This window comes from Parasteatoda tepidariorum, chromosome 1, assembly GCF_982258835.1.
Source record: "Parasteatoda tepidariorum strain Cologne lab strain chromosome 1, Ptep-v5.0, whole genome shotgun sequence".
In the NCBI taxonomy this organism is placed as follows: Eukaryota; Metazoa; Arthropoda; class Arachnida; order Araneae; family Theridiidae; genus Parasteatoda; species Parasteatoda tepidariorum.
Window position 1 is genome coordinate 125,773,930 of NC_141755.1, and position 22,564 is coordinate 125,796,493.

Sequence of the window (22,564 nt, forward strand, 5' to 3'; positions counted from 1 at the left end):
GGACTTTAACTATCAAAAACAACAATACTCTATTTAATTGTACTGTACTAGTATGCATCATTCCTCAAAATATTTCCACAACAATAACTCTTTTACCATCCAAATAACCTAAACTATAGTTACAGACATTTGATTGGTCCTAAGAACAACAGTGTTTGTGATTGGCTAGTACGCTTTTATTACAAAACACGTCCTTATTCAAAACGATTTGTATTTGTTTGTTCTACTAAAATGAGCATAACTTTTTTCGTGATACAGATATTGTAATACCTTATTTATTATTAAATTCTACATTAAATTACCTTCAATTTGATATATAAACGTTTGTATTTAAGTGAAAATTAATATATTCTACAAGCACGCAAAGTTGAAAAACATGAAACTTTAAAAAAATATCCACACTTTTGGCCATCACTATATATATATATATATATATATATATATATATATAAATTTAGAGAAAACATGGAAAATATTAAAGATTAATGATTAGTTAGTGAAAGATTAATTAATGAAAAGAGAAAGAAAAAAAATTATTAGAATAAAATAAAATATTAATTATTTTTAAATATATATATTACAAAGCCGAAATGCAAAAAAAAATTAAAAAGATATAATCTCTTCGTCAGCTCACACAATTATAGCCGCAAAAAGGAGTGCTTTCTAATATTGAATCAATATAGCCAAAGCAAAATATATCTACAAAACAGAAAATAAAATCTAAAGAACAAAACACAAGAGACATCTATAAAGCGAATTCAAATGAACTTACTTGTACGGGAAGCTTTCAAGAATGATTCAAAATATTTTCGTAATAAGATTGCCAGTCAAAAAATTTAGGAATAGGAACGCAAATAGAGATAAAAGCGTTTATCGAGTGATTTTGTTTAATGGCGTAATGGCAGTACTGAAGCCCTTTTGATTCAAGGATTGGCCTGAAAATCGATGTACGCTAGAGGTAGTAATATTATACTGGGTAATTTAAAGAAGATAATAATTAATAAGTTGGATATTTAATTATGCAATTTTAATGATTTTAGAAAATTAACATTTATTCAAAAAGAGACAGAAAGAGGAACATGATTTGCCCGTTTTGCACAGATTTTTAGCCACGGATTTGCCCTAATCGGATTTGCAGATGGTAAAAATATAAATAAGCAAAGAAGTTTTTAGTAAGCTTATTAATAATAACATAGAATTTACTCAATAATTTTGTATAGAATTTAATTACTTTAGTTGGGTATCCATTGTTTTTTTTTTAATTTTTTTTTTTATTTATTTATTTATTTATTTATTTTTATTTATTTTTTTTTTGGAGAGAGAGTTTGTCTATTTGTTTTTTGGATCAGTAAACATTACTACACATTCTTTTAATTCTCTTCATTTGATTAAAAATGAGATTTAAATAGATGCTTTTAGAAACATTAGTAATTAATTCATCTATATTAAAATTAGAATAATTTCTTTTATCGTATAAATCAACAAAGCAGATATTTTCAACCTTCATAATACCCAAATCCAAAATATTAAAATTAATATTATCATCATGATTACGAAGATTATTTCTTCGGGGTAAATATCGTTTAATAAAATAGTATAATCTTGAAAATTAAAGATAATTAAATCATCAATAAATCAAAAAACAAATTTAATAGTAAGAGTATTTTAATAATAGTACAAAAATTAGTTAGCCAAGAGAGATAAAATTTTTTATTCCGGTGGTATTCCATCAGTTTCATTTTTCCATTGTAAAGATCAAAAATTAATTAGAATTTCCCAATTATGAAAATATTAAAAGGATATTTTTAAATAGTTACTCAGAAGGACATCTTTTAGTTTAGAAAGGGGAATGCTACTGAAGACATCATGGAAATTAAAAGTCGCAATAGAATTAATTTTATTTTTTTTAATAAATTCTAAAACCGGTTGGTTATTAATGATAATCCAAGAAAAACATTCTTTAATAATATTGTTAATAATTTTATTTAAGTAGTTAGAGAAAATGGTGCCAGGTATAGTTAGATAAGTATTAGACCCACATGTGACTGTTCTAAATTTTATAAGAATTTTATGAAATTTTGGACTGAAAATTAGTAGGGAAATTGTATATTGCTGATTTTAATTTTTAACCTCTTATATAAAGTTAAAATATTTTTAATGATAATATTATTTTTCAAATTACTAAGTTTAAAATTTTTACTATTTTTTTTAAATCCGTATTTAAAAGTTCAATATAGAATTTTTTACAGAAGATTGCATAGTAATTGAAATCGTTGTCTATGGGGGTAATTAAACATTTTTTTTTTTGTAGTTGCTCAATTGATTGAACAATGTTAGAAAAAATTTTTTAATTGTTACTGTGGTTTAAATTTTCCTTATTATTGAAAACAAAGTTTTAAAGTAATAATAAATAGCCCTTTTCCATTCACTGTTAAACTACCTAAAGGTAAAGAGAATCTATTTGATATCTTTCAGCAAAAACTATTTAGATCATTAAGTAAGTATTGTTGAATTTTATTGATTGATATGTGGTAAATGGGTCTAAATTTTGTGCCTTTTATCGTCCAATTCCTAAGCTCTAAGTTTTCTATAATATTTAAATTACAAGTGATTAATATGTTTATGATGTCTATCAACAAAATCAAAATATTTCTCTTTTTTATATTCATAATCGGATAGATTAATTTTCCCTAAATTTTTGCTGATATCATTATAATTAAATATAGTATTACCAAGAGATTTATTATATTTAAAGCTTTTAATTATATTAAAATATTTTATTGAAAACAAATTTTTTAAATTTTCAAAATGAAATTTGATCTTATTATAAAATAGGGTTTTGAAAGTTAATAACGAAATATAAATTATATAAATTTTTCTTATGATTTGGGGAAATCATTTCATTTTAGCTTTTATAAGATCGGAGCAAAGAATTTTGAAGTGTAAATTAATAAAAGAAAAGTGAATAATAAGATCTTGAAGTTTATGTACCTTATTATTCTTAAGGGAGAAAACAAAATCTTTCACTGGTTTAATGTTTATTAAAATCTTTTTCCAAATAAGAAATAAAATGTACGTTTGATTTGTTACTATTAAGAGAGTTTTTATTACTTCCTGATCCTCGATATTTGTACGCTTATCTTTAATATGAAAAAGTGAGTAAGTTGAGGAGTTAATCTGTGTATGTTGAAAGGCAAAATTGTTTTGTATGATGGTTTTATGATTAATTGTGTATTACTTTGAACGTAGGAAATAATCTTTCCGTTGATGAGGAACGTGCAATAGAAGTTTTTAATCTTCTACACACAAATCTAACTGTGCTCTTTAGAGAGGATTGTATTAAATGGAAGTCCATCAGTGAGCTACATTTCTAATCCATTCTTTTTTAATTAATTTATTATTGTGAGACATGAACAACGATTAAACCTCGATACCACTTTATTTATACGATTTCTGTCGAATCAGAAATGTTCTTTCCTAAATACAATTAAACTGAATAATTGTTATAACCCGATTAAATTTCTTTGTGATCCTTCAGAGGAAACAGCGAGATAATATTTGCAAGCGAAGATGCTTCCTACTCAATTCATAAGCATTTCTTATGCTTTCTAATTTTCAAAACTTCGCTCAATACAGGACATTATCGTCTTTGCTAGGTGGTCTCATGTTTTTTGTAAATAGTGAGAGAATAAACCGTGTCATTCCAGGGGTCTGTTTAGAAGAAATTTGGGTCCGTTTACGGACCCTTCACAAAATATTTTAACTTAAAAACGGACCCTTCACAAAATAATTTAACTTAAAAACGGACCCTTCACAAAATATTTTAACTTAAAAACGGACCCTTCAAAAATTTGTTTATCTTCATTATTATTTTGTCAATCGAATAAACCCTTTCCAGGGCAGAAAACAGGAAAGATGGATGTAAACGAATTAAGTTTTGTCTTCGGCAGACGATTCTTCCATTATTCGTCCGAAATGAATATTCTGCGTTCAGCAGTATAGGCTAAATACCAAATATTTGTATGTTGCATCTCTAATTTAGAAGCAGCAATTGTTGTTTATTTTTTTAAATTAAATTTTTTTATTTATAATTTTACAGTGTTGAGCATTATCATGTATGTCTTTACAATTTAAAAACTCCTTAAAAAAGTTTTTTTTTTGTTGCAATAACGGACCCTATTTGCACAAATTCATAAAAGCGGACCCTGATTGAAAGAATGTGAGTAATTTTTTCACAATTTCACGAAAAACGGACCTTTCACAAAATGTCTGGACAGACCCCTGCATTCCATTTTTACCCTATTTTTTTTTTTATATAATTCTAACTTAGTGTTCGTTATTACGCAATTATGAACTAGATATACAAGTAAACATATTTTCTCTTCATTGTTATTATTTTAGAAAGACCCAAAATTCTTCTTATTAAACATGATTTTATAATTAGATTATTTATGTAATTAAGAATTATGATTTCATATGTAATTAGGATATGTCCATGAGATTGCAAAAATGTTTTTATAAGATACTGCTTGTCAGTTTTATTTCTATAAATTAAATTACTAATTATTCAATTATTAATATTATGCTTTCAATTATTAATTCATTCAATTATTATTTTATTTACAACTTCCTTTTTACGTAGATTTGATTGGATCAGTGATTCTCAACCTTTTTTTTTTTTTTTTTTTTGTCGCATTTAACGATTTTGAAATTTGACAATTTAAAAGTTGTTTGCTTACCTATAATACACTGTGTAATATAGTTTATGATAATAATCTTGAATGTGAAATGAAATAATATGTACTACAAAAACACATTTATTAAGGGATTCATTATAAGTTAATAATAAGCATACCTTTAATGAGAAATGCTTGATGTTTTTTTTATAATTCTTCGTGCATGGGTACACCCAGGGAGTGCCTCTTGAGAATCTCACTTTTTATAAATTGTATTTAAAAAAAAGGGGGGGGGGCTAAGAATAAACAACATTATATTTTTTTTAGATATATTCTATTGTAGGGTTGCGCAACCTTTTTTAATGAAGGACCAATTGCGCAGCAGGTAGATTAACAAAGGGCCGCATGCATATTTAGTCATGTTAGCGGCTAAGGGGGGTAGGAGGTATAAATTCTATCCAAAGAAAAAAAATATACATATCAATATAAATTTTAGTTTAATATTTTATTACCGAAAATTTATAATGTTTAAACAAAAACTAAAAATTAAGCAAACCCATTATAGTACAAAATAAAATTCAATATTTTTCGGGAAAAAAAAAATCATTGCGTTTAGAAGCTCCCGCTGGCCGCATATCAACAGCTGACGGGCCGCATGTGGCTCGCGGTCCACTGGTTGAGCTCTCCTATTCTATTTTATCAAGTGTGCATTTTTTCCCCTACAAATAGTGATGCTAATACCAATAATTTGGATAGCAGGAAAACTTGAAAAGGCAAAAAAAAAACATCTCTTTTTCTAGATTCCAATGAAAGTTTTAGGTATTTTGGGCATTGAAAGATGCCTTCATAACTGTTTAGTTTGACATTCATACCTTATAGAATTTTGTTTATTTTTCATACCTTTACATTTATTTAATTTAGTTATTTAAATTAACTTCCACGGTTTTGAAAATTATTTTATTATTTAAGGATTACAATTGATTAGCATCTCAATTATTATTTTTTTAAAATTATGCATTATTAACAATGCTTTAAGTTTTTGAGGTAATGAAAATGTGTTATCATTTGTTAACATTATTGCATCCTATCTTAAAAATGATTTATTTTATGTATGAGAAGTTTTTTAGTTCGTTTTTAAACATTATTTCATGTTATAAAAGTCTGAAACATTTTCGTGCCCTGCATGCTGTTAAGACAACCCAATTCAAGACAATATATTTTCTCAATTAAAGATAAGAAATTAAAGATAACATTGATAAATGGGTTACATAAATGTAATCACATATAACGGTTGTAAAGCAATTTACTTTTTTGTATAACATTATTCTTATTCACGTACTGTACCATTAAGAAAAAAATATTTTAAATATTTTTTCTTATATCATTTTTCATTCTAAATATAGTATCATAATTGTAATTTGAAAATATTACAATAGTGAATGTAAGCATACTGGCTATATCTTTGTACAAATATATACAGTGAGCAAACTTTAAACAAAAAGCGGGAGAAAAAAACAGGACCTCCCTGAATAACTTTTAATCGAATGATCAGATCTTCACGTTCTAGGACTCATTCTTTATGGTTCGAGGGGATGACCTCAAATATGCTACGTGCAGGCGATATTTTAAGTTACGATATCAGACACAAAAACGTACTTCCTCTGAATAATAAGTATACCTCTTTTTTCAACGGATTCGGATTTTTGAGCGCATCCTGGGATTTGAGATTTTTAAGCGCAATATAGTCCCCATAGTTTGATTAGGAGATCGTTCCAAAGTTTGAATGTTAATTTTACTTTTTGCGTATTTCGCCATATCTCGAGAAATTTTAAAGCATATCTAAAAAAATTTCCACACGTCATAGAATTCGTTTATCCAAAGATTTATTAAAAAATAGTCGAAAAAATTTTGAATTGTAAGATATACAATTTTTAACATCATTTTAAAGCATGTGATTTTGCATGACTAAAATTTTGAATTTGTAATTTGAGCGAAATCGGCTGAATTGTTTGTGAGTAAAAAAATTTTAAAGATGTCGTATATTTAAAATTCGATTTCTCAATAACTATTCAACCGATTTAACTCAAAACTTGTATTTGATCTTATAAAATTACATACATTAAAATGATGTAAAAAATTGTATACCTTACAACTTCAAAATTTTTCGCCTATAATTTAATAAAAGGTTGCATGGAATTATCATTGCCTAAACGAATTTTTTTAATTATGTGCACAATTTTTAATTTGCTTAAAAAGTTCTCGAGATGTAGCGAAATACGCAGAATGTAAAATTAACATTAAGGGGTTCAAATTTTGGATCGCTCTCCTGATCAAACTATGGGAACCTTATTTCCCAGATTCCGGTTACCTTTAAAAAAAAAGGTATATTTATTCATAGGAAGTATGTTTTTGTGTCTTATTTCGGAACTTTAAATGTCGTCTGCACTAGTCAATTGGCATATTTGATGTCACCCCTTTGAACCACTAAGAATGATTCCTAGAATGTGAAGATCCGATCATTCGATTAAAAGTTATTCAGGGGTTAGGTATTTTTAACAAGTATATAAAAATAAAGTTTGAGAAACTTCATTTCTTTCAATAGTTACAAGATTTAGCTCATTTTAAAAACTAATTATTGATGGTCTATTTTATTTTAATCATTAAGAGATCTCGTAATTTTATCTTCAATTTTGACACATTGATTTATTTTACATAGGTGTTTTGGGGGAAACTCAAATTCTACGCAAACATTTTTAAATTGCAGATTAATATTTATTTAAGATAAATGAATTCTAATGAACAGTTAAGTTGAAAATGGTAAAAAATGCGGGAAAATTTTTTTTTTTTTTTTTTTTTTTGTCATTTTACAATATTTAAACTGAAAAAATTTATATAAATACAAAAGTTACTCATTAAAAAGATTTGATAAAAAAAAACTGACTTGGTCTTTTTTTTTAAAAGCTGTTTGGTTAAACGATTTGAAACAGTTACTAAAACCTCACTGGTTTATTCCAGACAAACCTGGTTTTTCTTAGTTTGAAAATCCCTGTAATATTATAGTGCTTTTTGTTTCTTTTAATTACAATAACGTTTTAAAAATACTTTCAGAGTGTAAAGTTTTATCGTTTATAAAAAAATTTTTTCTTTATTATAATTTTTGATAACAAGGAGAGAAAAAAAAATCTAGCTCTGAAGCCGCCAAACAGTTGTTCTCTGAAGACACTGATTGCTATTCTTTTTTATTGTAATTATTAAGTAAATTTTAATAAATCTTATCCTTGGCTGTCGTGTTAAATAATAAAAATATACAGTGGGTATTTATTTGTATCTTTAATGAGTTTGATTTTTAAAAATATCGGTTTTACTCACTATAATTTTTTTTTTTTTTGCGCTACCGAGGCCTCCTTCAAATCAATGTTAAATAAAAAACTATTTATTAACTCATTAAATACTTTTCATTAATTTATGAATGAACAGTGCACAGCAAAAAAAAATAAATAATGGACCACCCTTAATAACTTTTGATCTGATGATCAGATCTTCACATTCTAGGACTCAATCTTAAGTGTTCGAGGGGGTGATCTCAAATATGCTAATCAATAAGCGCAGACGATAATTTAAGTTACGAAATCAGACACAAAAGCGTACTTTAATAAACATACCTTTTTTTTTCTCCAAAATATGTAGCTGTAATCTGGGATATAATGTCCTAATCGTTTGTTCAGAAGAGGGGTCCAAAGTTTGAACCCCTTAATGTTTATTTGATTTTTTGCATTTTGCTATATATCGAGAATTTTTTAAGGGAATTAAAAACTTTTGCACACCTTGCTTGAAATTCCTTTCTTGAAATATAATTCCATGCAAAAAATAAATTTTAGTAAATATTTATTATTTTTCAGTATTTTATTTAGTAATGATCGAAAAACTTTTAAATTGTAAGGTATAAAAATTTTTGTATCATTTTATAGTACATAATTTTAAATGGCAAAATACAAAATTCGACCGAAATCGGTTGAATAGTTCCTAAGAAATTGAATTGTCTCTTTTAAAATTCGACTTCTCAAATACTATTACGATCGATTTAACTGAAATTTTGTATTTTGCCATCTAAAATTACAATCTTTAATACGATGCAAAAGATTTTTATACCTTACCATTCAAAATTGTATCAATTATTAATAAATAAATTTATAAAAAATAAAAAAATTTTGAAAAAATGTGCTTTTTATCATTCAATTATCTTTGGATAATTGAATGTTTCAATTCGTTGAAAAAATTTCTCGAAATATGGCGAACTACTCAAAAAGTGAAATTAACATTAAAAGGTCCAAACTTTGGAGGACCGTTCTTTTGACCAAACTATTGGGACCACCCCTATTTCCCAGATTGCGACTATTTTGGGTGTCCGTTGAAAGGGAGGATTCAGAGAAAGTACGTTTTTGTGTTTGATTTTTGTAACTTAAAATATTGTCTGCACTCATTAATTTACATGTTTGAGGTCATCCCCTCGAACCATTCAGGGTGGTCCGTTTTCTCTTTTGTTCACTCTACAGTAAGATGTTGCTTAAACCCAAGTAATTTTTTTGTATTATTTTTTTGTATTGCATTTTTAAATCTTTTGATCATTTTATTTCAAAACTTATCTAATTTTTCGTTATTTTTTTTATCTAGATCTGATGACACTTCGGGTATGACTATAAAAGATGGGAAGAAATTGAATAAGTATGCATAAATCTTGAATGTAATTTTTTTTTTTTTGTGTGTGTATATTTTAAGGATGATTATGGTCTTATATTTTGTTTAAAATGTGAGAATTTGAACAGCGTTATGAATGAAAAAAAAAATGCAGTATAAACGTTGTTTCTCGAAATCATGGAGGATTGTCCGAACTACAAGACGTTCACAAGTTTTGAATCGTGAGTTTTACCAGGGTTGCTTTTGATGTAGGGGACCCCATACTATTTGCGAAAGTTTTGTGGGATTCCATTAGCGAATCCGAAAAACGCGTGTCAAATTCTTCACTTTATTGCAGTCTTAGAACAATTCGGAAATTTTAATGAAGTAACAAACTTTTATCATATATTACAATATATCAGAGATGATTGTGCTCCGGAAAAATCCAGATTTCCGGATTTTTTGCTAACTGCGATCCGGAAATTTCCAGAAATCCAAGATCCAGAAGTTTTAAGAAATCATCGATCACATTTATGTATCAAAATTCTTGTATATTTTATTTTAAAACATTAGAAACTAGAATATATACTTGGCATCTCTTTCATTTGTAAATATTTTTTTCTGATAGAGTAATAAATGTGATGAGAGATAAAAGTAAACTTTTACATGATTATTTATTTAAATGATGCTGCATATAATTCATTTAGAATTTCATGTTGTGAAAATATCAATGATTTAAATTTATGAAGATATTTATTTTTTGAAATGCGTTATTCATGATCTTATTCAAGAAATTTTCAGAACTTTTGAGTTATGCTCACTATCACCCCTGATATAATAAAAAATGCTTCCAGATGTTTTTTCTTTGTCTGTATTGCTTTATCTGTTTGTCAGAGGCATTGTGTAAAAATACTTAAATATTGCAAAATGAATATAATAAATAAGTATCAAGCATTTTTGGCGGTATTTTATCTAATTTGTATTTGAAACTCTGTATGAAATTCTTCTGCACACTTTAAAATGTTAAAATATTTGTATAAATTAATTTTACGAAAAATAAATTTCTCCTATGAATGATTTAAAAACATTGAAGAATAGTTAACCAAAAAAATTAATAATGTATTTCATTTTTAATCAGTTAATTCAAATTATTTAAATTGATAGCATGACAAAGATAGAATACTGCACCCAGAGATGTAAATAACTGATTTTTCTTCCAGATTTAACTCTTTCATCATTTGATTTAGAATAGATGTAACGCCATCTATCGGATAGAAATGGAACGCTGATTTCTGAAAAGCGCCGTGAATGAGTCTTCTTTAGAAGCTCTTTTTTTTTTCATTATTATTAATTGAAATAGTAATATGTTTGTTAAGTTGTAAGTTGTTCCAAAGTATTGACACTTATGAAATTTTGAAACATTTTATTAGTGACAAAAAAAAAAATTTGGTTTGTTGAAAAGGGAAGAATTTTTTCTTATAAGTCATTTACAGTGCGACAATTAGCTTTTAATTGTTTTCAGAATCTATTAGAATAAAGTGTAATTTTTCATAAATCTTGACAAGAATTGAGACTATTATTTTTTTTCTCCATTTAAGATGCATTACAAAAAAGAATTTGAAAAAAAAAAAAATTGTTAGAATATGCAGAAGTTCGGGGTAAAAATTTCTATTTACTTAAAACGCTCATTTTATTTTCCTGAAATAATTGAAACAACCCTACTTCTTTATTTTATGTGTATTGAATGTTTTTTAAACTGAATTTACTAGCCAATTGCTTATGAATGCACATTTTTAAAACTATTCACGACTGCCTCAAATCTTTTCTGAATATCGTTTTTCTGCTGCTTCTACTCATTTCATATATATATATATATATATATATATATATATATATATATATATATATATATATATATATATATATATATATATATATATATATATATATATATATATATATATAGCTAAGAATGAATAGACTTTTCCCCCTGATATAAACTCTATCAAACACCAATATCTCTGAAGCATCCATCATCCGAATTGTCATGCAGCGCAATTAAAATATTAAGAAAGGAATATTTTTTAAATTAACAAAAAGAAAAAAAAACGTTCTTACCGATCAGTAAAAGAAATGTGAGTTTAACTAACAGAATCGTTTTCTGCTGTTTCTCAAACGATAGGAAGAAAAGTTTTGTATTGCATTCTTCAGGCCACCCCCAACAAATAATGGCAGGACAACTTCGTAGTCCTCCAATAGTATTTGAAACTCACTCCTCTAAACTACTTATTAATCTCGGTATGCCTCTTTCTTTTTTTACATGTTCCTTTTACGAGAGTCTGGCTGATAGTGCGGACTCACGTTTATGAGAACGGGAGTTCGATCCAGCCGACTCCTCTTGTAGTAAATGCTCGTTAAATCTGTGGGATCACAAAGTCCACCCATAACAAGTAATACCTCTGGGGGTATTGAATTGGCATGGATTGTTCTCAGTCAAAATTGCGATTTGTGGATAAATGAATGGGTCCACCCTATAAACGAGTGTTGGCAGCAGAAGTCATAGAATGGAAAATAAGAGCCTTAATGGCCCACGGTAACAACAACGTCTAACTGTTCTTTTTTTTTAAGCTTTAAAACTCTTTTTAAAAAATGGGGTCCATTACAGAGAGGGTTAAATGAACATTTATTTTGAATTTATATAAGACGCTTCTTGCTCTTGAAGTGTATCCTATCAAAAATGATGAATAACTTTTGTATTTCTATAAGAGAAAGACAAAGGTTATTTATATAGTAAAACAATTTTGTGAGTGAACTGTACTTGTTTCTTGAAATTCTGTTTCTCTCTCTTTTTCAGACGAAAGTATTTGCTGAATCATTCCCAACTGATGATATTAAAGTAAGTTGATTCTAGTTAGATAGACTTTGTAGTAACTCGTTTAAAAATAATATCCCACCAACATTTTTTAAAATTGTGCACTCACACATATCTGCATTTCACCCATGCACTTTAAGTTAAGCATTTTATTTGTGTCCTCGAATATTCAAATGAATTCTAACGCGTGCCTAAGTTTGGTAATCAATTAAAGAAATGTAAGATTTGCAGCGTTCTTTTAATAATTAATATTTATACATTATGTTATGTATATTATATATTTTGATAATTAATACAATTATTATAATGATAACATAAATCTTTAATCAAAAAATTATTTTACTGTGCACTGTTATGTCAGGTTATTTAAATGATCATCGTGATCGTAGTAGCATAAACAAACTACATCACCCAATTTTTATTCCTAAGGTGTCACGATGACGTGTGACGATTTTTTAAAAATCTTCCTGATTAGCCAAATAAATCCTTTTTTTAACAAATTCCTTTCTTCTAATTATTAGTTCATTTTATATTCTTTCACTAAATTTAATTCTTTTAACAGCGCAAATTATTTTATTTTCGTCTACGAATTTTTAACTTTATGACGTGTCCAATCGCAACTACCTCTCATTATAAAACAATGTAGTATTCATTATTTTTTTACCAACTTAATGTTTATCCCACACTCAATTCAAACATTGAATTTTAACCTATTAAATAAAATATTTTAAACATCAAGACATAAGGTTATCTGAAACCACGTATTTATGTTGACTGTAAATGAAATAAAAAATTAAGTTTTGAAATGAAAAGCAAAATTAAAAGAGAAATATTGCGGAATAAGCGTAAAAATTACCAATATTATTATTATTCATGCCAATAATAATGAATTTTGGTAAATTACTAATTAAAGTTAAACAATAAGCTAAATACTAAAAGACAAAATTAAAGGAGAAATGTTACGTTTAAGAGACTATTATTGAAGTCAATGATGCTGGCTGAATTTTGATAATAAGTATTTATTTTATAACCGTCTTTTTGATGGAACCAACCAGCATTTGCGATACAGTGTGAGGAAAACCACGAAAACGTCCCACGTTTAGGCTAACGGCAAGGGGACTCTATCTCTCTACCACTGTTTCGCGTCTGCTTTGTGGTCGGTGCAAGCCGGATGCCGATTTCGTATCGACTGGGATTCGAACCCGGTTCACCTCATTGGAAGGCCATCACGGCCCAGGGGATAGCGCGTTCAATTGAAATAAAATTCGGCTCAATTTGAAGTAAAATTTTAAAAAAATAGAAAGAAAACTTAATCGAGGAGATGTACCGTAAAAAGTCTGTTATGGCCAACAAATATGAATAATTTTAATAGGTATAAAAAATTTCTTTTTAGAGTAAATTTTCAGAACCGAGCACATTTTTTGTGATATTATGAATAATAATTGTATCAAATATTATGAATTGCCTTGAGCAACATACCAGATTTATTTTGATAGGGCTTAATTCAGTAAAGTGAAGAGTAATAAATAGATTGGAATCATTTTATTATTTGTCTTTATACACGACTTCAATACTGATTAGTTGATTGTACGAAGTTATTAAATAATATAATAAATATTTACTAAAAGTTATTATTTTTTTTCTTTTTGCATGGAATTATTTATGGATAAACGAATTGTGTTGCTTAAAAAGTTCTCGTAACAATAAGGGGTCTTAATTCAAACTTGTTTTGGGGTGTCAGAAAACCGTCGAAATGTTTCAGAGAATGTGTCTGATTTCGAAACTTAAAATACTGTTAGCACTTATTAATGAGCATATTTGAGGTCATTCCCTCGAAGGATTAAGACCTAGAACATAAAGATCCAATCATTAGGTCAAAAGTTATTCTGGGTGGGCCGGTTTTTATTTTGTGCATATCTACATTGTAAATACATATATTTCTTGCTCATACACAAATTTTATACATTACATGCAGAGGTCTGTTTAGAAGAAATTTGGGTCCGTTAACGGACCCTTCACAAAATATCTTTTCATAAAAACGGACCCTTCACAAATTATTTTAACTTAAAAACGGACCCTTCACAAAATATTTTAACTTAAAAACGGACCCTTCACAAATTTTTTTTTATCTTCATTATTATTTTGTTAATCGAATAAATCCTTTCCAGGGCAGAAAACAAGAAAGATGGATGTAAACGCATTAAGTTTTGTCTTCGGCAGACGATTCTTCCATTATTCGTCCGAAATGAATATTCTGCGTTCAGCAGTATAGGCTAAATACCAAATATTTGTATGTTGCATCTCTAATTTAGAAGGAGACATTGTTGTTTATTTTTTAAAATTTAATTTTTTAAATTACAATTTTACAGTGTTGAGCATAATCTTGTATGTCTATACAATTTAAAAACTCTTTGAAAAAAAATTTTTTTTTTGCAATAACGGACCCTATTTGCACAAATTCATAAAAGCGGACCCTGGTTGTAAGAATGTGAGTAATTTTTTCACAATTTCACTAAAAACGGACCTTTCACAAAATGTCTGGACAGACCCCTGACATGTAATTATGTACATGCTTACGTTACATGTACATACAATCATTTTTTAGCATGACGCATACATATGTATTAACAAAGTATATAAATATATACATTGCGTGTACTAACTATATATGATTATACATGCAAACGTACATGCATCGAATGTACGTATAAACAACGTTCTTATATTGTGCGTATATAAGTACATTGTATATACATACGTATATTTCTACAATGTATGTACTTGCGTAAATAAATGCAAGTATGCGTATATACGCTATAAGCACATACATACACATACTGCCTGTATGTGCGTACATACAATCATTACATTTACGTAGAAACTACGTACATATATCGTATCAGCATAATTATGTACGTATATTGTACGTACAAACAACGTTTGTGCATATATTACACTACATATGCATACCCTACATTGTATTTGCATTCGTACATTCATACATATATTGTATATGCATACGTACATACCAACATTATGTACTACAGTGTGGAAAATAAGAGTTATTCCTCGGAATAACTTTCGTTCTAATGATCGTATTTTCACGAGTCATTCTTAATGGTTTCTAGAGGTACCTTAAATATGCTATTAAATTGGTGCTAACTATTAAGTTACGAAATCAAACACACAAGAGTACTTTTTTTAATAGACATTTATTTATTTATTTTTACATATTTGGATTTTTAATCCTTAAAATACACTTTTTGAATTTTCAGTCATATCTTTAAAACTAATTACGCTATTTAAAAAAAATTGCACTCTCTGATGAACCCTAAGATAGTTTTATGCAAAAAATAATTTTGAATAATTATTTATTGTAAATTTAATAATAAGCGAATAAATTTAGAATTGTGATCCATAGATTTTTTTTTTTTTTTGTACCGTAGTCATCTACGTATTTTTCTATTGAGAAGTCACAATTGTTTGGTAGAAGCCGAGAAAAATTAAAGATTTAAAAAAAAAGAAGATAATTTGGTGAGAATGAAAAAATATTTAAATAAACGATTCATGCCTAAATGTGAAAGGAGCTTCATTTTCTCAAGCGTAGAGTAAATTTCAGTCACTATTCAATATTGTTTTCTTTTTTTTAATTATAAAATAGGATGTTTCTTCATTTAGTAAAGAGATTTTAATAAAAACACCAAAAATTGTCTGATCACAGGCAACTAAGATCCATTTCAAATGTGGAATTGTACATTCAAAACATTTTGTGGGATGGCTATTTCTCCATGGTGTTGATCTCGTGTTGGGAAAATACCGAATGTTTGCTGCCCCACAACAAAACAGGTTGATTTGCAGTCTAACCAAAATACGGCGGCACAAAGAAAGATAAATGGTTTGGAGTGAATCTTTCGTTGTGCCACTGCAGATGCGCCGGTGGTTTTTCCCTTTGAATAGTGCCAGCCCAGAACTTCTTTAAGTTTCCCATTGCTGACAACAATCATGGCTCAGAGAATAAAGCCTCCAATGCGCACCCGGCTCGCACCGACCACAGCTGTAAAATATCTCCAGTGGTAGACGGATTAGAGTTTTCTTGCTGTCAGATTAACCGTAGGAGGTTTTCCTCGCTGTGTAACACAAATGCGGGTACTTGATCCAGGAATTTTCTTGTCTTCTGGATGAGTGGTCGTCAACCCAAAATGACGGTTATAAAATAAAATCATGCATTTCTTCCTAGTCCTGCAATATCGCCCTGTCTTTTTGAAATCAGTGAGCTGTTTATAATGGCTTCTTCTTCTTAAAAGCCATGACAAAATGTAACGAACGAGAGTATTTAAAGCGACCTTCATTCTGTTTTTATTGTCTGGTTCATGCATTAAGTCAACATTTTATAACCATCGTCGACCCAAGTTGGAGTTTACGATACATGTTCCCACAGCACCTCCCAGAGGTGCTGTGGGAACATGGAGGATTTTGTGACTCGACAGATTTAACGCGCATAAGTCACCATTTACGTCCTCTTAGATATGGTCCCAGTGCCCTACTCACCAGGCTATCCCGTCTGAAAATCGAGCATTGGGGGAGATAATTGCCTTCATGGTGGACTTTTTGATAGAACTAGCCCGCATTTGCGTTACACGGAATGAAAAACCTCCCAGAGTTAGCCTGATGATACCTCTACCACTTCATATATTTTTCGCCAGCACTGAGATTCCGGAGCCCACTGAGGGAGTTCTTACCCTATTACTATATTTGAGGAACTCGCTTCTTTTAGCCATTTTTAATTTCGATGCACTCAAATGTTAGAACAAAGGTATCAAACTTAGAAGGGGAAGCCATTTCTAAAAAAAAATATTTATTTTGCATCTTTCTTGTCGATTCAAAAAAACGGTCATCCAATATAGCAAGAAGATAATAATTTCGTTACTAGAAATACAATTGTTAAGAAGAGGGAAAATATTTCTCATCCTTCAGGAAATATTTTTCACAACCATCTGCCGTAGTTTTTTTTTTTTTTTTTTTTTTTTTTTTTTTTTTTTTTTTTTTTTTTTAATTTAAGCTGACTGTGGCGAGAAAATGTGTACAGAAATATGTAAAAACACTCATTGGAAGCAAATTAAAAAGACGACTCTCTTGATAAATCATTAAATCGAGATATAAAAAAAACAGTTCATAATGAATTGAATGTTCATTTAATGTAATAATAATAATAGTTCATTTGAATGTAATTTTCGACATTCATTTTGAGAAAACATAGAATTAGGATAATTTAGTTAAGCAAAAGTATCTGTTCAGAGTAGCTCTATTATGGAACAGTTCATAATAGCACTCCTAGCTGCGCACGACGACATTTCTGGGCATGGGTCTCTATGTCATTTTAATCCTAATGATGTACCCTTATTTCCCTAGAATAGCTTAAAGAGAGAGAAACCTAATTCCAGATATGAAATCAGCGATGCAAGAGACACTACGATCTGTTAAAAAAAATTTATTATTGCTAGACTATTATTATTATGAGTTAACTATTATCATTAATGTTAAACTATTATTATTCCGAGAAATATCAATGCGCATAATAGTGATAAGTAGAATACGGGAAACTTGGAAATCCTTTTTCAGCCTGTAATGATATTTCGCAGAATAATAACAATACCCGAAGCTTATTATAATAATTGTTTTTTAAAAAAGAAAAAAGTTCAGATGGATAAGGATGTTCTTTTCCTATAAATCGCTTTATTAAATATTCTTTTCTCATTTGACGAAAATACAGGGTAATTCAAAATGAATAGAGCGATCATAACTATTTAAAGAATGTATCGCTAGTCAAACCCCGCTATAGTGAACATGGTTTATAGTGAACTCCCGTATAGAGTGAAGGAAATCCCGTGCCTTGCTATACACATATAATATTATTTTTTGCGGTTAGAGTGAATCGAAAGAAGAGAGGAAACTGAACTTTTTTCGACTGATTTTTCTCTTCTTCATTTTTTGGTCATTTTGAAATGTCTACATAAAATACATAGACCGATTTTTAAAACCATCGATTGAGTGGAATAAGCATTTTTTTCGTGTTTCCTTCTTCTATCTCAGCTTCCCATCTCTAAATTTTTTGTATACCCAAGACGAAGAGTCGTGAAAGTGAACACATTTTTTTGTGACTTACATATTGATTTTTGTATTTCTTTTGATGGGTCATTTATTTATATGATGTGTCATTAAAAGTTCAGAAAGATGTGTTGATGCAGCACGGATAGGAATGAACTCCCATTTATGGTGAACTTAATTTTCGGTCCCCCTGAAGGTTCACTGTCTGACTGCAATCTCTGTATTCTTTTTTTTGATGGACCCTGTTTTAGTTGTCACTTGTATGCGGTGGCTCTAAATTATCAGTTTTACATTGTATTCAAAGACTTAATGATTGTTCTTTCCTCAGATGCTCTCTGGCGTGGAAGAGAAGAAGAAGAAGAAGAGAGGCCGAGGGTCTCCCACGTGCTGCATCAGGTGCTTGTGACTGCGCCCTTTCAGATAAGTCAGGTACCTGAAGTAGCGCGCGGAGAGCCTTGCGGTCATTACTTCAAGACTCCTTCATCCAACAAGTGATGTATTTTCTCTTTCTTATTATAAATACTACCACATTTTACAATTACCCCCCCCCCCAATTAAGATTCTTCAAATGAAATACCAAGTTAGAAATTTATTTTTATGTACGTGTTATGGATGGTGTTGCTGCAAGCTCTCAACTGCCAATACTTAACTGTTTATCTGGTGTTATTATGAAGGCTTACATTCTGACTCTAGTGAGTAGTATTTCTTGTCTTACCTGACTTATTAAAAGAAGAATCGTTATGAAACACTTGTTTAAACCCTAAATGATAATGTGTCAAATGAATCTCGCTACTTTAAAATAATAACATTAAAGTATGAAGGTTTGCAACCAGAACAAACAGCAATAAACAAGAGTTCGAATAGGGACGACTGCCAAAAAAGCGAGTTCTTTCTATATCTAGCCAACCTTTTCTTAACAAGACATCTCTAAAACACATCCAACTCACCGGAATGACTTAATATCTTATGAAATACAATAGATTTGAGTTCAGAAATTACATAATTTACTTCTTTTACTAAAAACAAATGGATCCGTTTGAAAATATCGCCTCGCACAATAAGCAGCTGTATACTTTCTAACCGGAAGAAGAGCAGGTCAAGAGCTCGAGCAGGTTGTTGTTTATATTTTTTAAAAAAATTTTACTATGTGGTTGAAAGTGATGTATGTTAAACCCTTTCTTAACAACGGGTAGAGTGTTTTTTTTTTCTTGCATTATTTCATGTTTTGTAAATGCGTGTCTAGACAAGTAACATTAAATTCTGCATTCATTCACAGAGAGATAAGCTCGCCACGAATGCCTTCTTCAAACTGTTGTTTCTAAACATCTGAACTGCATAGTTTAATGACGCATCAGTGAGAGGAGGCTAGATAGTGCTCAAACTGAAAGTTCGAAAAATAAATTAAAATAAAGGCCAGACGTAAAAAAACTATGCCCTTTGTGAAACCCACCATTTTTGTTCAGATCTGCTGCTTCAACAGTGTTGATATTCCTGGTGAGTGGATCACTGGATTCACAAAAGAAAGCTCTTTACATTCAATCTGACTTTCTTTCCTTTCAATATCCGGGTTGAAAGTATTTGGACACCGAGTGGTCCTTTTGCGTCGATGACAGCCTTCTCTGGAAGACTTCCATCACAGCTGCAGTGAGGACTCCTCTCAAAGGTGTGTGTTCCTTTTTGAACGTCAAACTGCCTCGATGTCTGAATGAAATGGGCCTTCATGGAGTGCAACACGGTCCATCTCAGAGTTTTCAACCACAGAAACTGACGACCCCGAGACCCACACCACTATGCCTCCCTAACGACTGGATTGTCTTTTGGCCAGATAGTAGTGTATATAAAATAAAATTATGAACTTTTCTCTCTCTAAAAATTGTTTTAGTTTAGTTTATGCGCTCAATGGAACAGACATTAGGATGATTTTGAAGAATCCTCTCTACGAGTGACGCCTTTTTTTTGCCCCTTTTTCTCTCAAAACTAATTTTACGGTTATTTTCCTTCATTCTTAACACACTATCTCTCGATAGTTCAGCTCGCATTATTTGACATTTTTTGCGAATATTTTCTATAGTATGTCTGGAAAAAGGCCTTTTTATATATGTGTGTATATTTTGCAGCCGAAACCATTGCCATTTTTGTTGACCCATAAGTCTTGCTATAGGCTGTAAAATATCTAAATATTTAAATCTGTTCCCTAAGTTGACAGTTTTGATGAATGTTATAAAGTAAGAATGATGAAAAAAATGTCTACAAAGCTTATCTGATTGTGGGTCTTTCGACCTTATTTTTCTTTTTTCTTTGTATTTATGTCCTCCTATATTTTGGTGCAGAGAGAGAGAGAATGTCACCAGTTTTTTGTACTTCATTAGGTGCTCTGGTGTAAACGAGATTCCAGGCATCTAAGGGAGTGCAAATGATAGGTGGCTGACATCCATCAAAGAAGTGCTTCTAAACACAGAGTTGACCCGCAAATCCAAGGTCCAGAAGTTTCAAGAAATCATCGATCCCATTAATGTTTAAAAATTCTTGTATATTTTATTTAGAAATATTAGAACTAGAATTTATGCGTGTCATCTCTTTCATTTGTAAATATTTTTCTGATAGAATAATAAATGGGATGAGAGATGAAAGTAAACTTATACATAACTATTCGTTTAAATGATGCTGCGTATAATTTATGTAGAATGTCATGTTTTGAAAATATCAATGATTTATTTTTTGAAATGCGTCATGAATGATTTTACTCAAGAATTTTTCAGGATTTATTGTGTTGGTCTCACAGTCACCCCTGAATAAAAATCTATATGAGAAAAGAAGCCTATGTTTGGTCTTTCATTATAAAACAGGGAAGCGGTGTTGTGCTAATGTTCTTCCTGCAATGAACTCTTTGGCCAACACAGCTCGTCGCATCATTTCTCGTAGTCCGATAAATAAGAATTGAATTTGGCATCTTTTGTCGTACCCATTCGACAGTTTTTATCGAGCTGTTTTAAAGTTTATAACGAGGTGCCAGTAAATAACCCTAGAGAAAAATCAGTTATTTTGTTTTCCTTTTTATGTAGAATGGAAAAACGTTAAGAGTTCATTCCAATTTTTCAGACGTTAATACATATTATTTATTTTTACTTTGTAATTCAAAGTCTTTTGACCCAAATAATATTTATTTCACGAGACACTAATAAATTAAAAATTTGAAGTATGCCTAATTTGAGAACAAACAATTCTGTATCACGGAAATCTTAATTTCACAAAAATTGATGTTAGACATTTTCAAAAAGAAATAACTAAGGTTGACAGTTAATGAAAATGCTACTTTATTGTCTGAGAAAGACTGATGGATATCAATTTTAACGAATCAAAAACATTAAAAAAAAATGCAAAAGTATTAAAATGCTTTAGAACATTTTTTTAACGAGTCTCCATTAAGTTTTTAATAAAATGAAATATTAAAATGCAAAATTATTTTTTGAGGAATATTCAAAATTTGAGCATCTAATTTTCGAGTACAGTAACCACTTATTCGTATAATACAATGTATGAAAGAATAAGAAATTGCGTTTTAGAAAACGCATCAAGAATTTAAAATAAAGTCAAAGAAATACAGAAGATGTGTCAGTAAGCTAAAAATAAACATACTCAGGCTGAGCATTGACTACAAAATTAAATATAATCACTTATTCTGACACAAAAAATGCCAATGTTAGGTACTTTCTTGAAATGCACAGTTATTCTGAATCATCGAATGCAATACGCATTTCATCGTCATTTCTGATCCGATAACCTTATAGAGCAATACATTGTTCTCCCTGGCAAATGATCCAGTTGTGGTAGGTATATGACAAGTATTATTCTAACTAAACAAAGTGCAAAAAAAAAATTATAATAGAAAATGAACTGTATATAATTGTTAGAAAAGAGTCAAATGTGCTAAGACGATAAGCGCATTTTCAATGCAAAAGTTTGTCCTCTTATTTTTCAGAGAATGTTTGATGATGGATGCAATTTATTTGAAAATTGTTTCGCTAATTCATTTATACAATATATGTTTTATTATCATTGGCAAATTGTTATTATATCCATAATATAATATTTTTGTGTATTTATAAAACACCTCATTTAATTATGGCGTATCTATTTTGTATGAATGCAGTTGTCATTTACTAATTGTTATTATAACTTTAATATTTATTTATTTGTTATATTTTAACAAAATATGTTAATAAATATTTTGAGATCA

General features: G+C 29.3%; 1 long non-coding RNA gene across 1 annotated transcript in view; it reads left to right on the top strand.

Annotated features, from left to right (window-relative positions):
- The window catches only part of LOC147816900 (uncharacterized), a 58,862-nt gene extending 36,298 nt beyond the window's left edge, over nt 1–22,564 (top strand). Inside the window, exons 2-4 of the long non-coding RNA XR_015429484.1 lie at nt 9,348–9,398; nt 12,205–12,246; nt 18,656–22,564. This is a non-coding gene — a long non-coding RNA (uncharacterized LOC147816900). The remainder of the gene's footprint in view (nt 1–9,347; nt 9,399–12,204; nt 12,247–18,655) is intronic.